This window comes from Emydura macquarii, unplaced genomic scaffold (assembly GCF_026122565.2).
Source record: "Emydura macquarii macquarii isolate MOO-44397 ecotype Brisbane River unplaced genomic scaffold, CSIRO-AGI_Emac_v2 contig_2768, whole genome shotgun sequence".
NCBI classification, from domain to species: domain Eukaryota; kingdom Metazoa; phylum Chordata; order Testudines; family Chelidae; genus Emydura; species Emydura macquarii.
The window spans coordinates 12,624,983-12,639,903 of record NW_027132905.1 but is presented as its reverse complement, the minus strand read 5'-3'; the positions used below and the strand labels follow the sequence as shown (position 1 = coordinate 12,639,903).

General features: G+C 41.9%; 1 protein-coding gene across 2 annotated transcripts in view; it reads right to left on the bottom strand.

Moving 5' to 3' along the window:
- Positions 1-14,921, bottom strand: part of ARHGAP26 (Rho GTPase activating protein 26) — a 306,079-nt gene that overhangs the window by 91,867 nt on the left and 199,291 nt on the right. The window lies entirely within an intron of this gene.

Below are 14,921 nucleotides of genomic sequence, written 5' to 3'. Positions count from 1 at the left end.
GGTGGGTATGTTGGGATATTATGTGGAATTGTTGGTATCTGTGCTCCATGTGTCTTGCAGTTGGACAGAGGACTTAGTTCTCCAGGGCTGTCAATCCAATTCCTTGCATTAGCTCTACATTCACTTTCAGAAAAGAAGGGTGGTGGCAGGGGGAATAAATCCATGCTTTGAGTTAAATTAGATTATGAATGGGTTGCCTGGATACTGTATACCACATGGCATGACCAGATGTAATTTAACACAGGGTAATGGTTTGTCAGGCTTCACTGCAGAGTAAGCACACCGGAGTGGTAAATATTTATCTGCTGTGCTGACTTGAAATCAGTATTAGATAAAGATAGGGAAAGGCAGTAGAGTTTGAGGTCGGACAAACTTCACAAATTATTTCTGCCCCATTATTTAGTTCACAAAATGTAATTCTAGTTTTACAACTTCCACTTCCCAGGCAATACATTCAAGCCATATTTATTGTCATGGAGATTCAATTAAAGAACATGTTTGTTTCTCTACCTACAGACAAACCTGTATTAAGCAAAGAATGGTGAAAACTCAGAGAGACACCATCTCTATTCTGCTTGTTGATCTCTGCAAGAATATTGCTAAGACCTGACATGCGACCAGATGCCTTGGAGATGGGGCAGCTGGTGGAGTACACTAAAGTTTAACATCATGCACATAGTAGAGCGCATTGAAAAATGTACTAACCTAAGTATTCAGGGCCATGAGCTGGCAACAAGGGTATTATTTATGTTGACAGACATGGTTCTGCTGGTACATTATGTTATCTTAAGTTAATGCATTTTTCTGACTCACTCAGGTCACTCGTAAGCTAGATAACTTCCCCTCTCTTCACCAAGTGGCTGCCAATTGATGTATTTCAAAGGAAAGGAAATTATGGCTCAAAGGATTACAACATTGCAGCTCTGTGCAAAGTGACACCCACCGGTATTTTCCATTGGTGGAAAAAAAAAAAAAAAAGGCATCTACAGCTATCATCTAAGGTATTTTCCCTGATTGAGAGCAGTAGTTCTAAGGAAGCATTTGTTCCCTCACAGATGTTTGTTGAAGTCTAAACTGTTTCTGCTTTAGCACTTGGGACTATCCTGGTGAAAGCTCAGAGCTTTTTATGAATGGCTTAGTGGCAATGGTTGCAGACCTAACAGTAGCAATGAAGCAGTGGTATCAGCAAGCATAGTATTGCTGGTGGTCAAAATGTCCGTAATGCCTACAATGTTGCTAACTCTTTTCTCAATATCAAAAGCCAACACTAGATTATGATGTAGAGGAATGGGAGGAGTAAAGTAAGATGGTGGGGTCTACCTCCGGCTGATGTAAGTATTTGTGGCAGGTTACAGATGGCAAGAATCAGTCTTAAAGAATAAAAGACAAACAGCACACAGCATGCAGATGACATGTTTGGTGGCAGAAACATCTGTGGATTCTCCAGCAGCTTGGGCTTCATCACAAGGAAATAACTTAAGAGGTGAAGGACGTGTAACAGCAGGTGCAGGAACAACGCAACCAAAGCAAGACTTACATTCCCTACAAGTCCCTTCCACAAGTAAGTTCTTCTTATTATGAGAGGGAGATGGGTCCAGAGCTCATACAAGGGGCTGAGGATTTTTTTTTATTTGTTTTTTCATCTCAATGGGAATATGCAGTCAATGTTCTGTTCCCACACCATTGATTCGCTCCTTAGTTGCATCAATTTAATTTGGCTCAGACACATGCATGGATTGAGAGAGGGCTGCTGCCGGATATCAAATTGGTGGTATTTTCTGAATAAAATCTAATGAGTTCTCGGAACTGTTCCTGGATGTCTTCAAGTCATCCCTGCACATTACTGAGTTTAATTGGACTATGGCCAATGAAGAGTGTGTGGGTGGGGAGACTGAAGAGGGGGAAAGTGACTGAAGGGCGTTCCATTTGCTCCCTCCTTGTACAGAATACAAAAGTCCGTGAGCCTGAGGGGAATAAGATCTTGAGCTTTGTAAATGCTACAAGATGTGTCATCTCACAGGCACCCAGAGGGATTGCAGTGATTGCTTATCTGGAAAGCCAAATAGGCACGGAGTACTCCACACCCTGTAAAGGCAACAGATTTTTAGTCTGGAGAAAAAGAGAAGAAGGGTCACAGCAAAGGCAGTTGGGGGTGCATTCTCCCTTTGATCTGTGTACAAAACCTGGAGTGAACAATCCTGCCACGCACAGGTGCAGGAGAATGCAGAACCAGGAGGAAGCTGGACTAGTGGTGAGAAGAGAAAGGCAGGCTGGCAGGGCTGCGGGAGGGAAACTGTAAAGCAAAGTCCATTATGTCACCATGATTTAGTAGAGGTTGCCATCTTTTTTCCCTCCTATTAGTCCTGCTTAAAAAAATAATACGTGAGGATCTTACAGTAAAGGCCACACACACTTCAGCAATATGGGACAATCCATAGCATGTTTTGCACTATTACTATGAGCATTTTTTAAAAATTGTAAATAGGGGATACGAGCAATGATGTCCCTGGGCTTCATGTAACATCTGTGCATCAGTCATGTGCTTGTTCTAGGAATAGGAATTTATCATGCAGGCATGAATGAGTGGTAAAGGGACACTATCGAGAAGTAGTTTAGGCCTGGATGTTAGGTTTTACTGGAAACTAATTTGGCGGAGGAGGCAAACGAGGAGCTTAAATGACTGAATAGAAAATGGTTGTGAATAGGCCTCATCTACTCTAACTGAATGGACATTGCTAACACCTACCCTCCCCATTGTTGCTCCTTACCCTTGGATGCATATATATAGCCCCTATCTGATTTCTATTTCTTGCATCTGACGAAGTGGGTTGCAGCCCACGAAAGCTTATGCCTGCAGAAATTTAATTTGTTAGTCTTTGAAGTGCTACAGGACTCTCGTTGTTGTTACTTAGGGCTGTGATTTTCAAAAGGTATCTAAGGGAATGAGGCTCCCAACTCTCACTGAATTTCAAAGGAATTTAGATGCCTAACTGAGCGCAGTTTGTCTGCCTCAGTTCCAAGCTGATGCTCTGGACCCTATTCACCAGTACACTGCACCTCTTTGTGCCAGCCTACCCTGGGCCACTCCAGAGGTGAATAACCACCGGGGAACCACCGGAGGAAGTGGGTGGGGGGCGTATTCTCCTCTCCAAGACTTGCTAGTTCCATTTGGCAGCCACAAGAGACCCTCCGTGAAGGATGATCTGGGAAAAGTTAACTCAGCACATACCTCAGCTGTCTCACCAGTTTCTCTCCCCACACTGCAACACCCTTTGTTTTGGGGGGGTTTTTTTGCTGTGTTGGTCAGCTGCAGACACCTCCCCCTAACATTAGAAGGGAGGTAGGAAGAGTCACTCTCCATTGCAATAACCCTGCTGACTGCTTTCCATCACTATTAGGGGCCCCGTGCCAGCATCTGCACCAAACCCTAGTGAATTTAGCCAACTAACCATTGTCTGCAAAGGTATTGCAACTATGAGAGCCAGCTGGTTGACTAACCCATCACATGAATGCAACAAAAGGTGCTAGAACATGTAACTGACCAAACAACCAGACACTGCAACTTGAGAGTTAAAACCTCATAAAGAGGCCTCATTTCCTTCCAACTCCACCCTCAAATTTCTCTATTCAGTGAGGAGGAGGAGATGTGTTTTACACTGTGCACTTTTACTAAATTTCACTTGTTCCAGCAAGATTTCCATTTTCCTCCTGGGCAAACTTGACCACAGTTAGACGTTTTGGTTCACTGCCCAGGACAAGTGTTGTATATTGCATTAAGCAGATGCATGGACCAATTCTAAAATGCAGTAACTGAAAGCTTGTTTACAATGTGACTACCATACAGACTGCATGTAAATGCTGGACTAAAAATTTATGACTTTCAGATTAAACACATCTGGCTCCGCAATTCTCCTCTGATTCAGGTTTACAAAGACACAGCAAACAAGCCAGTCATTATCTCTAAAAACTAAGGGTCAGATCCCTGGGTCTGGGCAAGCTGAACTTGGTACAGGGCCCAAGGTGGAGATGAAGTGGTGGCTTAGAACACTTTTCCATTCCCCTAATCTTGGGCACCAGTTTAGACCCTACAATAATTTAGAGCAGGGCTGCCTCAAGTTTCCCTGACTGGAAAGATAACCCCTAATGGGCCATTCCACTTGCCAGATCAATGGAGCAAACAACATGAGTTCCAGCTACATGATCTATGCAGGTGGTGGCCCAGAATAGCTGGAAGTGAGGGGTGTGGCAAGGATCTGATCTAAAATTTCAACAAAGTTTTTATTCCATCTGTGAAGCCAACGGAGACGGACAAAGTCTTCGCTTTAAGGCTGCTCTTGCATGTTGGCACTTCTAACTTGTGGCACTGCACTGAGCGACTAGTATTCAGATGTAATGGTCCAGGGATGATGGTCCAGGGATGATGTTACTGCTTTCCAATCTCATAGATATTGTGAGATCTGATTTATATTAGTACTTGAGGAAACAATCCTTTTAATGCAACATTAAGTTCCGTTGTCCAAGACTCTGTGGAAGCTATTGCTGAGGGCATAATGGCTGCTCAGTTTCTCAGCATCTAACTCATTACTTCACAAAATATTTTGAGATGCTAGGTTTATGGAGGGTGCTATATGACACAAATGATATTCTATGTGCCATTGCTTTCTTGTGGGAGCAATGCATTGCTCACCGTCACTATGCTCTTCAGAGGCATCAAACTCCAGTCTACACTACAGCTTCCACACTGAAGCTGGACCAGTATAGAAAAATACGTCCACATTTCCCTACCACAGACAAACGTTAGTGTCAACCAGTAGATTTCATACTAATCCCGTTTTAACAGCATCTAAGAACAAACAGTAAGTAAGGGTGATTCTCATTCCCCATACACACCCCAGCTGATCTCTGAACTGGTACATACAAACCACATTGTGGGTACATAATTGAGTCACTGAGCCTTGAGAGTCACCTTTTACATTCTTTTCCCAGGAGAAAACCACCTCTATAAGCTAAGCAGATACCTCATGTTCTCAGCAGTTTTCCAAAAAGGTGGGAAAGGAATCTGGAAAAGTTCAACAGCAGTGACACAAAATAAATACAAAAACTATTCTGGTCAGATGTAGTGTTCTGGACTATGACAACAGCATTATTGTCTGGAATAAGAGATCCTACCATTATTGTGTAGAATAAAGTGAGTGTATTTTATTACAATTTGTATTATTTTGGGAGAAAGAATCCCTCCCTAGACTATTAGACTCACTTTTACAAACCTGCCTTACTACCAAAACTTAGAACACCAAATTAATAGATGCTTAGGAAAGGTCACAAGAAAAAAGTTGGTGTGAAAAATCTTGCAACAAAATAAAACATATTAGCCCTTATTGCTTTTATTTAGCTTTTTATTACTTTTGGCCAAAGATATACAAGGGCAGCATTTATTTACAGCTTCAGTTCACTTCAATCATCAAGATCTTTTTAAAAAATATTACTATTATTAATAATAGAAATCACCCAGGGCTTCTTTTGCTTACAGTTATTGCCAACTCTCCAGACTTCTGTATACCACTGGAACCACACAATCATCTACAATACTAACACCTGTTGCCATAGTAGCAATTTTTCCCCTCTTTGCAAGGAGCATATGGCAAGCCACAGCAAAAACGAAAAGCTATTATGTTCTATGACCACTGCTTTCCCCAATCCTCCCTTCACAGAAAAATCACCTTCTGTATACAGTACATAGAACACTGAAAAATGAATGACCAATGTTTTAATTGTACCACCCAAAGAAGAAAAACCTACACATGCAATTGTGAAATGGAAAAATCTGAAGAGCAAGTATGTGTCAAAAAAAAAAATATCTCCAGAGCTGGTAAATAACATGCTGAAACCTGGCTGAAGGGCAGAAAATAAATAAGAGGTAGTGATAATTTGCAATAAATGAGCTTTCAAAAAGCACACTGTGAGAACAGGCTCTGATCTTCCAGTCAGCATTAAACACAGTGTGCAGCTCCTATGCTTCTCCAGCGCAGTCTGCCTCATGTCAGACATTAGTAATAACTCACAACTGAGAGACAGCTCAGAAGCAATGAGAAAAAATTATTCTCTCACATTATCTTGTATATTAATGCAAGTGAATGATCAAAGGACCTTAATAACAAGAAACTTTTAGGTGGCCTACACAGCAATTTTCTGTACATTATTTTTACTTAAGACATTATCTTGGAGCATATTTATCATACACACACACACACACGCTTGGCTTCTTTAATCCCCCTGGCCTTGAAGTTTTTGAACCTGACTAAAGGTAACAGAGACAAGCAGATCCCAGACAAAATGGAAATCATGTTAAAAAAGCAATAGGTGAAGCCCCGGTTCAAGTTAAGTCAAGATGAGTTTTGCCACTGATTTCCCTGGAGCCAGGATTTCATCCAATATTTTTCAATTTCTTTTAAGCTCTTATTTAAAACACAGACAAATGGACCACTTTTGAAATAACTGACAGCTACTGAATAGATTGTGGAAGCTAAATACTTGTGCTTCACTCCTTGAATTCCATACCAACCATCCATCACACTGTACCTCAAGTTACTTTAATGGTCTTTACTAGTGATGGCAGACTCTCTAAATGCATCCATTGCTCATGAAACTGTCCCTGTCCAGTACACAAAACAGCCAACTTGTGAGATCTGGCAGGCTGTACAATCATGTAAGGTAGAAGGTATTAATATATACTTGAAAGGTGAACAGGATCTGACTCTAATTTAATTTAAGGTTTTCAGTGTCACAGCAATAGAGAGATACAATCAGATGGAAGAATCACACCATTGTACATAATGGGGATGCAGATTTATGAAGCGCACAAGCCTGATGGAAAACTACTGGTATGGGCGTTGGTTTTTTTAATGACTAAGGAGAAATCTGTCTGATATCTGCACTAAGCATCTCACCAGCTATTTGAATTAGAAAGGGTGCAGGAAGAACCTTACTCATTTTGAGGAGGATTTGCCCATGTTGCATCTAATAAGTCCTGAAGAATGAGAATTTTACCCCTGGTTCTGAAATAGCATGAATAGAGAGAAATTAACAATGGTCTTCACAGCTTCTCAATCAAACCAAGAAATGCCAAAAGATCTGCTTGTCAGTGTGGAGCGTTTGTTCTCAGCTTGGGGCCTAACTTAGAGCAATTCATCAAATGAAATAGGAAAGATACTCCTCTGCTCACAGAGTCATAGTTACGATCAAAAATTTTTCAGCGTTACTTTTAGTAAAAGTCAGGGACAGATCATGAGCAATAAACAAAAATTCATGGAAGACCATGACCTGTCCCTTTTACTAAAAATAAGTGTGATGAGAAGTGGCTAATGTGGGGAGGAATCCGCTGCGGAAGTGGGGGGAGGAAGCAGTTCAGCACCTACTGCCCACAGCAGCTCAGAGCTCTGTGGTCCCCCCACTGCCCACAATGGCTGGGAGCTGCAGGGCACCCTGCTGGCTGATGCTCCAGCCCACCACCCTGGGGATGAAGCAAAAAATGCCAGGGAGATCTTTGAAAGTCATGGAATCCATGACTTCTGTGTCCTCCATGACAATCTGAAGAGCCCTGCAAATCTGCGGATACCTGCTTTATCTCCGCAGACCATTTTTTGCAGATTGTGGATCGGATGCAGATCTAAAAGGTGGGAAGCAGCTGTCTGTAGCTCATTGCCTTTGCGGCCGCTTCCCAGCCTTTGAGATCCAGGGGTGAGGGCTAGCCGCTGATCAGCGCGCACGCACGCACGCACGCACCCCCCCCCCCCCCCCCCATGGGCAGCCGATCAGCTGTTCTGCGGGGCCCTGCCAGTCAGCTGTTTGGCAGCTGTCTCGAAGAGCTGACTCCCAAACAGCTGATCAGCAGCTGCAGTAGGGGCTGGCCTTCAAACAGCTGCAGATGCCATAGAAAACAGAGACGCGGATGGCGGGTTGGATATAAATTGATTCTCGCAGCTGCAGATCTGATGTGGATCCACATTTTTGTAACCATTCAGGGCTCTAAGAATCTTATCCTTCATCACAGTGCGTTTAAAACCAGAAGGGACCATGAAATTATCTAGACTGACCTCCTATATATCACAGGCCTCTAAACACCACCCAGCCACCTCCAGACCAAGCCCAACAACTAGTTATAATACTTTGGTATTATAGCCCTCAGGAGACTAAACTCCTGTGTCACAAGGAAGGAACAGGCAGGACTGAGGTGCACCAATTGCAGGGAACTGGCTAAGTGAGATATTCCCAGATATCCATACTCCAAGCAATTGAGAGAGCCTGTTACTTTCAGATCACTAAAACGGAGTGTGTGGAAAGGGAAATAGACCCCAAAAGTGAAGAGAACCGCTGGCTTTAACTGCTCCATGGCACTATGGATGGTGGAGAAGGTAGTGAAGACTGCTACCATTACATAAGAATGATTGTGGACACCATACTGGGTTAGACCAATGGTCCATTCAGTCCAGTAGCTGGTCTTCTGACAGGGGCCAGTGCCAGGTGCTTCAGGGGGAATGAACAGAACAGGGAATGAACAATTATCAAGTCATCCATCCCCTGTGGATCTCAGTTTTGAGATTCCTTTGGAACTTTCTGCAGTCAGCTTTGGACTTTATTTTGAGTAGTTTTGTATTGTCTAAAAGTTTTGCCACCTCATTGTTTACCCACCTTTCCAGATCATTTACAAATATGTTGAAAAGGACAGCCCCCTGTATAGATCCTTGGGAGGATCCTGCTATTTACCTCTCTCCATTATGAAAACTGACCATTTATTCCTACCATTTGTTTCCTACCTTTTAAGCAGTTACTGATCTATGAGAGGATCTTCCCTCCATTACTTTGCTTAAGATGCTTTGGGACCTTGTCAAAGGCTTTCTGAAAATCCAAATACTCTATTTCAACTGGATCACCCCGTCCACATGTTTATTGATACTCACAAAAAATTCTAATAGATTGGGGAGGCATGATTTCCTTTTATAAAAGCCACGTTGACTCTTCTTCAGCATAACATGTTCATCTACATGTCTGATAATACTGTTCATTACTATAGTTTCTACCAATTTGCCTGGTGCTGAATTTAAGTTTCCCAGCCTGTAGTTGCCAAGATTGCTTCTGGAGCATTAAAAAAAATAAATTAAAAAAATCAGTGTTACACTAGCTACCAACCTGTCATCTGGTAATGGAGGCTGGTTTGAATGATACATTACATATCACAGTTAGCATTCTGCAATTTCCTTTTTGAGTTCTTTCAGAACTCTTCGGTGAATGCCATCTGGTCCTGGTGATTTATATTACTGTCCAATTTATCAATTTGTTCCAAAACCTCCGCGAAGTCTGTGACAGAATGCACCACACCCTGCACATTATCGTAATAATCTTTGTACAAAGTATGCCTTGTGAGGTACCACCTGAAAACTCATAATTTGCTAGTCATTAATGTCTTGATAAAATGCGTGTGTCAACATTGCATGTGAAGTTATAAGAGTCCACCGTATGGTGTTATTAACACATATGCCAAACTGAGGTTGGCAAACAGGTCTGTCTCAAACAAAGGAATGTGTGACCTGCTTAATTTGCATTTAAGCAGTAAACAGAGTCATCCAGCTGAAGGAAAACAAAAGACGCTAAAACGGTGAGGAAAAACAGCAGGGAACATCCTTTTATATAGGCTCTCTGTCTCCTGAACCTCTACTGGATGTGTTTTTTCAAGAGGGGGAATGACACTGTAAAAAAACAAGGGACAAACACCCGAAGTCCCACCGTCCACATTCACAGCACCTGAAGGACAAAGGAAGCAGTGCTGGACTAACAAAAGGGTTTGGTCAGTAAACTGCTGAAAGCACATGGTGAGAAACTTTGCTTGAATTTGATATAGTTTAAGTTAGGCACCAGTAGCGTTTAACTTTATTTTCTTGTAACTGTTTCTGATTTTAATGCTTCATTACTTGTACTCACTTAAAATCTCTCTTTTTATAGTTAATAAACTTGTTAATCTAATCTAGTGTGTTTAAATTGAAGTGTTTGAAGAAACTCCATCTGGGGTAGCAAGCTGTGTGCATGTTATTTCTATTACAGAAATAACAGACTTTATATAAACTTATATTGTCCAAGAGAGGGCTGGACAGTAGAGGACATATATTTCTGGGTGAAAATCAGACTGGGAAGCGTCATCCTGCAGTATAACCAAGTAAGAGCCAAAGTGTGGCTGTCTGGCTGCAGCACACACAGACATAGCTGGGAGTAACTTGCATGCTAGGGGCTGTTTGCGAGTAGTCCAGGCTGGAGACTACAGCAGCAAAACATTGTGAAGGGCACCCCAGGTTAGAGGGCAGGGGTGACACAGCTACTCATTAGTTTGGATTTTACCCTGGTATGTCACAAGGTCCTTCCACCTTACTTGGTGGAATGACCAAGCGAATCCAGACCCATCTCTCTGCTAACCATAGGGCTGGGGTGAAATAGAGAAGCAGGAACACTGATGGAAATGAGGAGGAAAGAGAGGAGAAATTATGAAATATGGAAAGAATAAGGAGGCAGCAGGATGGGAAGTGGGGAAGGAGGAAGAGAGCGGACCCAGGAGATAAATGGGCACTGACATCAGAATATGGAAATGACAGAGACCACAATAGGGAAATGGGCTCAAAAACAGTGAGGACAGGAATTGATACTCTGCCCTTCAGAAAATAATGGCAGGAGGGGGAGATTTATTTCCAAAGAAAGAAAAAAGCAGAAGGAGGCAGGAGATGAAAATAAAATTGTACAGAAAGGAAGATAAGAAACAAAACAGGAGACAATCAAAGACACGGAAGTGGAAAGGACGGACACCTTTTGGGGTACATTTAATTTAGTATATTACATTATTTTCCTAGCAGGAAGATCATCTCATTGAAAAAAAACCCAAAAACCTCTGACTAGAGTATTCAAACAAACAAAAGGGGTTTTTCCCTGTGTTTGCTGCAAAAGGTAATGCAGCGTGGGAGGCAGTGTTTGGGGGGAGCACAGTCGCTTATGCAGAGGCCATGAGTGCAGCTAGTCCATCCTCTCCCATATGCACATGCACACATCCCCAAAGCACATTTAGGCTCCACAGAATAAAGACCTGTCCCAGTCAATTGTTTCAGGGACTAAAGTGCTATAACAAAAAAAAAAAAAAAAAAAAAAAAGTCAATCAAAACCCAGGGAGGTCTCTAGAGCGTCTTCCTACATAGCTGACACTTCTGGGATTCTTCCAGAAAGTGCAAGATTCCCTATGAGTAGAAACAATATGAGGACTCAAAGGTCAGTTGTCACAGGAAAAAACTTACTCTAGCTTGCAGACTTGTGTCATTTTTTGCAAAAACAAACAAACCACCCCATCAAGTCTTTGAATATAGCAATACTTTAGGAGGTTAAAAGTTCATCTGTAAAACTGGAGCAAAATGTTGCTGGATTATGTATTACAGGACACCAACCATTAAAATACTTTTTTAAAATCAACTAGGGGAATTTTTTCCCCCAAATCATCAAAATTTTACATTTAAAAAAAAACCCCAGTATAAGAAAGAGGTTTGGTTTCTTCTTCGTTTCACACAATCTAGCCCAGAGATTCATGACAATCATGCAGGGATTCCCTGTGCCAGGTTATTCTAGGAGCACTGAATCCATTGCCATTTGTTACGCTATAAATAATCTATGAAGTTTGTTTGGTGTCAGGCTTTTATGAGAGGTTTATCAGCTGAGTTTTTAAAAAGACAGCTGATGGAAGACAGGATGTGGCTGGGGGAAAGGGAAAGAATTACTACCATATCCGCATCAATGCTGCATATTGTATTGCTTCTGTACTCTCCTCTCACAGGCCTTGTATAGATAGTTTTGCCAGCAAACTGCATGGGGTTATCAAAGCTTTAGGCCTATATACGAAGCAAAAAAGCCATTTGCGCAGGATGGTTTTGAAATGTGGAGGGGCTTCATGGTGCTGCTTCTCTTTTGCTTCATGCATTTTAACCCCAATTAGCCATGTTTAGAAATGACCTGTGGGCAGGTCTGCCACTGAGGCATTCCTCCACCTCAGAAGACAAAATAAAATCCAAGTAAAATAAATTAACACCCATCCTAAGTCTACTCAGGTGTTGGAGAGGTGGTTGTCTTAAAATCCACTGGGAAAATGACCTCATTTTTACCCAAAGCCTCACACTTAAACTACCTTATTCATGAATTTAAAATGTAGCAAGCTTTCAAAACCTGGGCAGCTTCAATCTGTGCACCTGACCCTTCCCCAGTAGACAGTCTACGCAGACACAGCTTTTGCCAGCAATGAAGAACAGGGAAGATGGGGATATATTCTTAAGAATTAATTATTCTTAAAATAATTACTCCAAAACATGAGGCTCCCCAAAAGATGATTCAGCACCATCAGATGTGGGGAAGGACTCTCCTCTTGCCTTCTTGAGCAAACATATACTGGGGAAAGTAAGGCAATTTCTCCTCACCATTCAGATCATCTTTGTTTTCCTCACTGTACCTACTAACTATAAAGGCAGCTCACGATTACGTTTCCCCTTCAGGCATTGTACCATTGTGCATCAGCTAATGTGCAGGAACTGGTTGCATCTTCTGGACGTTAAGAGCTGATTTTCCAAAGCATAGTAAGGGAAGACCTAACACACCTAATAACAAGACTCCAATGTACGACTGCAAGTCACCAGCAAGAGAGGAATGGGTCGACTCCACTTAGTTCTCTCATGCAAGACTGCTGCATGGCAATGAAAACTGCTTGTTATTGCTAAATAAGATATAAAGTATTTGGCCTATAATGACTTTTCTTCTTCCCTTATATGATCCAAAGGAAGTAGTATGTGCAGAGCAGGCTGGAGGGGAAGGGGAGAGAAACTTCTAAGCCAGTGTTTCTTAACCTGGGGTTTTAGAGGGGTCGCAAGTGCAGAGCTGGTATTGGGGGTGGCAAGAAAGGCAATTGCCTGGAGCCACAGGGGCGCCATGAAACAAAGTTACATGCCTCAGCCCCGTGGGGGTGAGACTCAGGCTTCAGGGGTACAGTAGTTTGGAAAGGTTAAGAACCACTGTTCTAAGCTCATAACTGATGTCTCCACCCATGCATCAGTGAAAAACTCTGTTCAACTTTACATTTCAGATGAACCTGTGACCAGCTAGTCATTATTGGGGTCTCCAAGCATTGCCTCTGCAGAGCCTAATCTTGACTGTTTTGGGATTCAATCCACTCCCTTCCAAAAATCAAAATTCATATAAAAAACTTCCTGAGAATAAATGTGTACAGTTATCTCATTCATCAACTCTTCATGCAGTTAGGGCGAGGGACCTTTGGGTGTAAACATCTCTAGTGTTTAGAAAGAAAAACCAAGTAGATTTAGGAGAACATGGCATCTTGATTTCATTCTCGCGTCTTCTGTTCTCTCCATCACCCCTCCAAGTAGCAGGAAACAACATAACTAAGTTAAGGGAACTTCAGTCGTAGGTGTACTTTATTTGCCTGGAAAGTAGCAGGCATACCTAGAGTGCTGTGTAAAATGATAAACGAACAATAGTACCATAAGTACTGCACTAACAATTAAACCAAACTGACATGAATGAAGTAAAAACATGGAGAGATGAAGAGCCTTATTCTCATGGCCAGGAATTTGCATCCCAAAGCATTAACAAAAATCTTTAACCTCTTGACTAGAGTGGTCTTGGAACAACTGAAATTAACAAACACGTGCAGTTTAGAAGAAGGGGATGTAATAGCTGTCAAATATTAAGGAGGGAGCAGAAGGAGATATGGCTAGGAGTAATGGAATAGGACTGACCAAAGGAAAGCTTAGGATGACTATCAGGAAAAGTTTCCTAGCAATAGAGCCTATAAGATGTTGGAACAGACCCTCTAGCAAACTGCTGGAAGCCCCATCTTGACTTCTGGGGTGTGGACTGGGTGACCTGTCAGATCTCCAATTTTTGAGTTTTAGGCTCATTCTGGATTGATACAGAGAGATCCAGGAGTGGGTATTGACATGATCTATAGAAGCCTCTTAGTTATGATCCTAAAACCCAGTAACAGAAGTTCCCAAATCCCTTTCACTGTAGCATTACTGAATTTAAAAAAAAAACCCAGGGTATTTTATGCTCACAAAGAAGAAAACATTTTAAGATAAAAAAAATATAATCGGTCACTTCAAATGCAAAGAGCAACAGGGAAATAAACATATTATCTGGCCGAGTTTGAACGTTGTCTGATCCAAGCCTGTTCAGTTAGTAGACTATCCAACAGTTTCCAGATCTTACCATGTATACCTCTCTATCAGCTAGCACTTTCAAGCACTACTGAATATTAAAAAAAAAAAAAAAAAAAACCCACCTCAGTTATTGTGAAGGTGCTGGATTGTCAGTCCAACCCCTTTTATTGATCACCTGCAGAAAAAGTATTTTATGTCAGAACATCAGCAGCACAGGTTTAACATACCAATGCATTTCACACTCCGGCCTGCAGAAACACCTCTTTGTAGCCAGAGGGTAATTTAGTCATGCCTTTTTCAATTCTTGGTCCTTCTAAGCCTGAGAGTCCTTCTAAGAGACCAAACTGTGAGGTCCTTATTCCGCTTGAACCCTATATTACCTAAGCAAAGTTGCATTGACTTCAGTTGAAGTTTGCTTGAGTACAGGGTGACCCAGGATCTCAGCATTTAGCTCCAAAGCAGTAGACTGTTCCACTTCAAAATCTGATTTCAGGCTCAAGAGTTACCACATCATTCTGGTAGGATGTGTTCTTTAGTTGTTTGCATGGGGTCTGGGAGAGTATTCCATGTATAATAACGGCCAGCAACATTACTCTGAATTTCTGTGAAAGTTCAGCTGTAAAAGAGACTAGAACCTTGAAATATGTGAGAGGCAAAACATCCTTTAGAGGTGCTAAA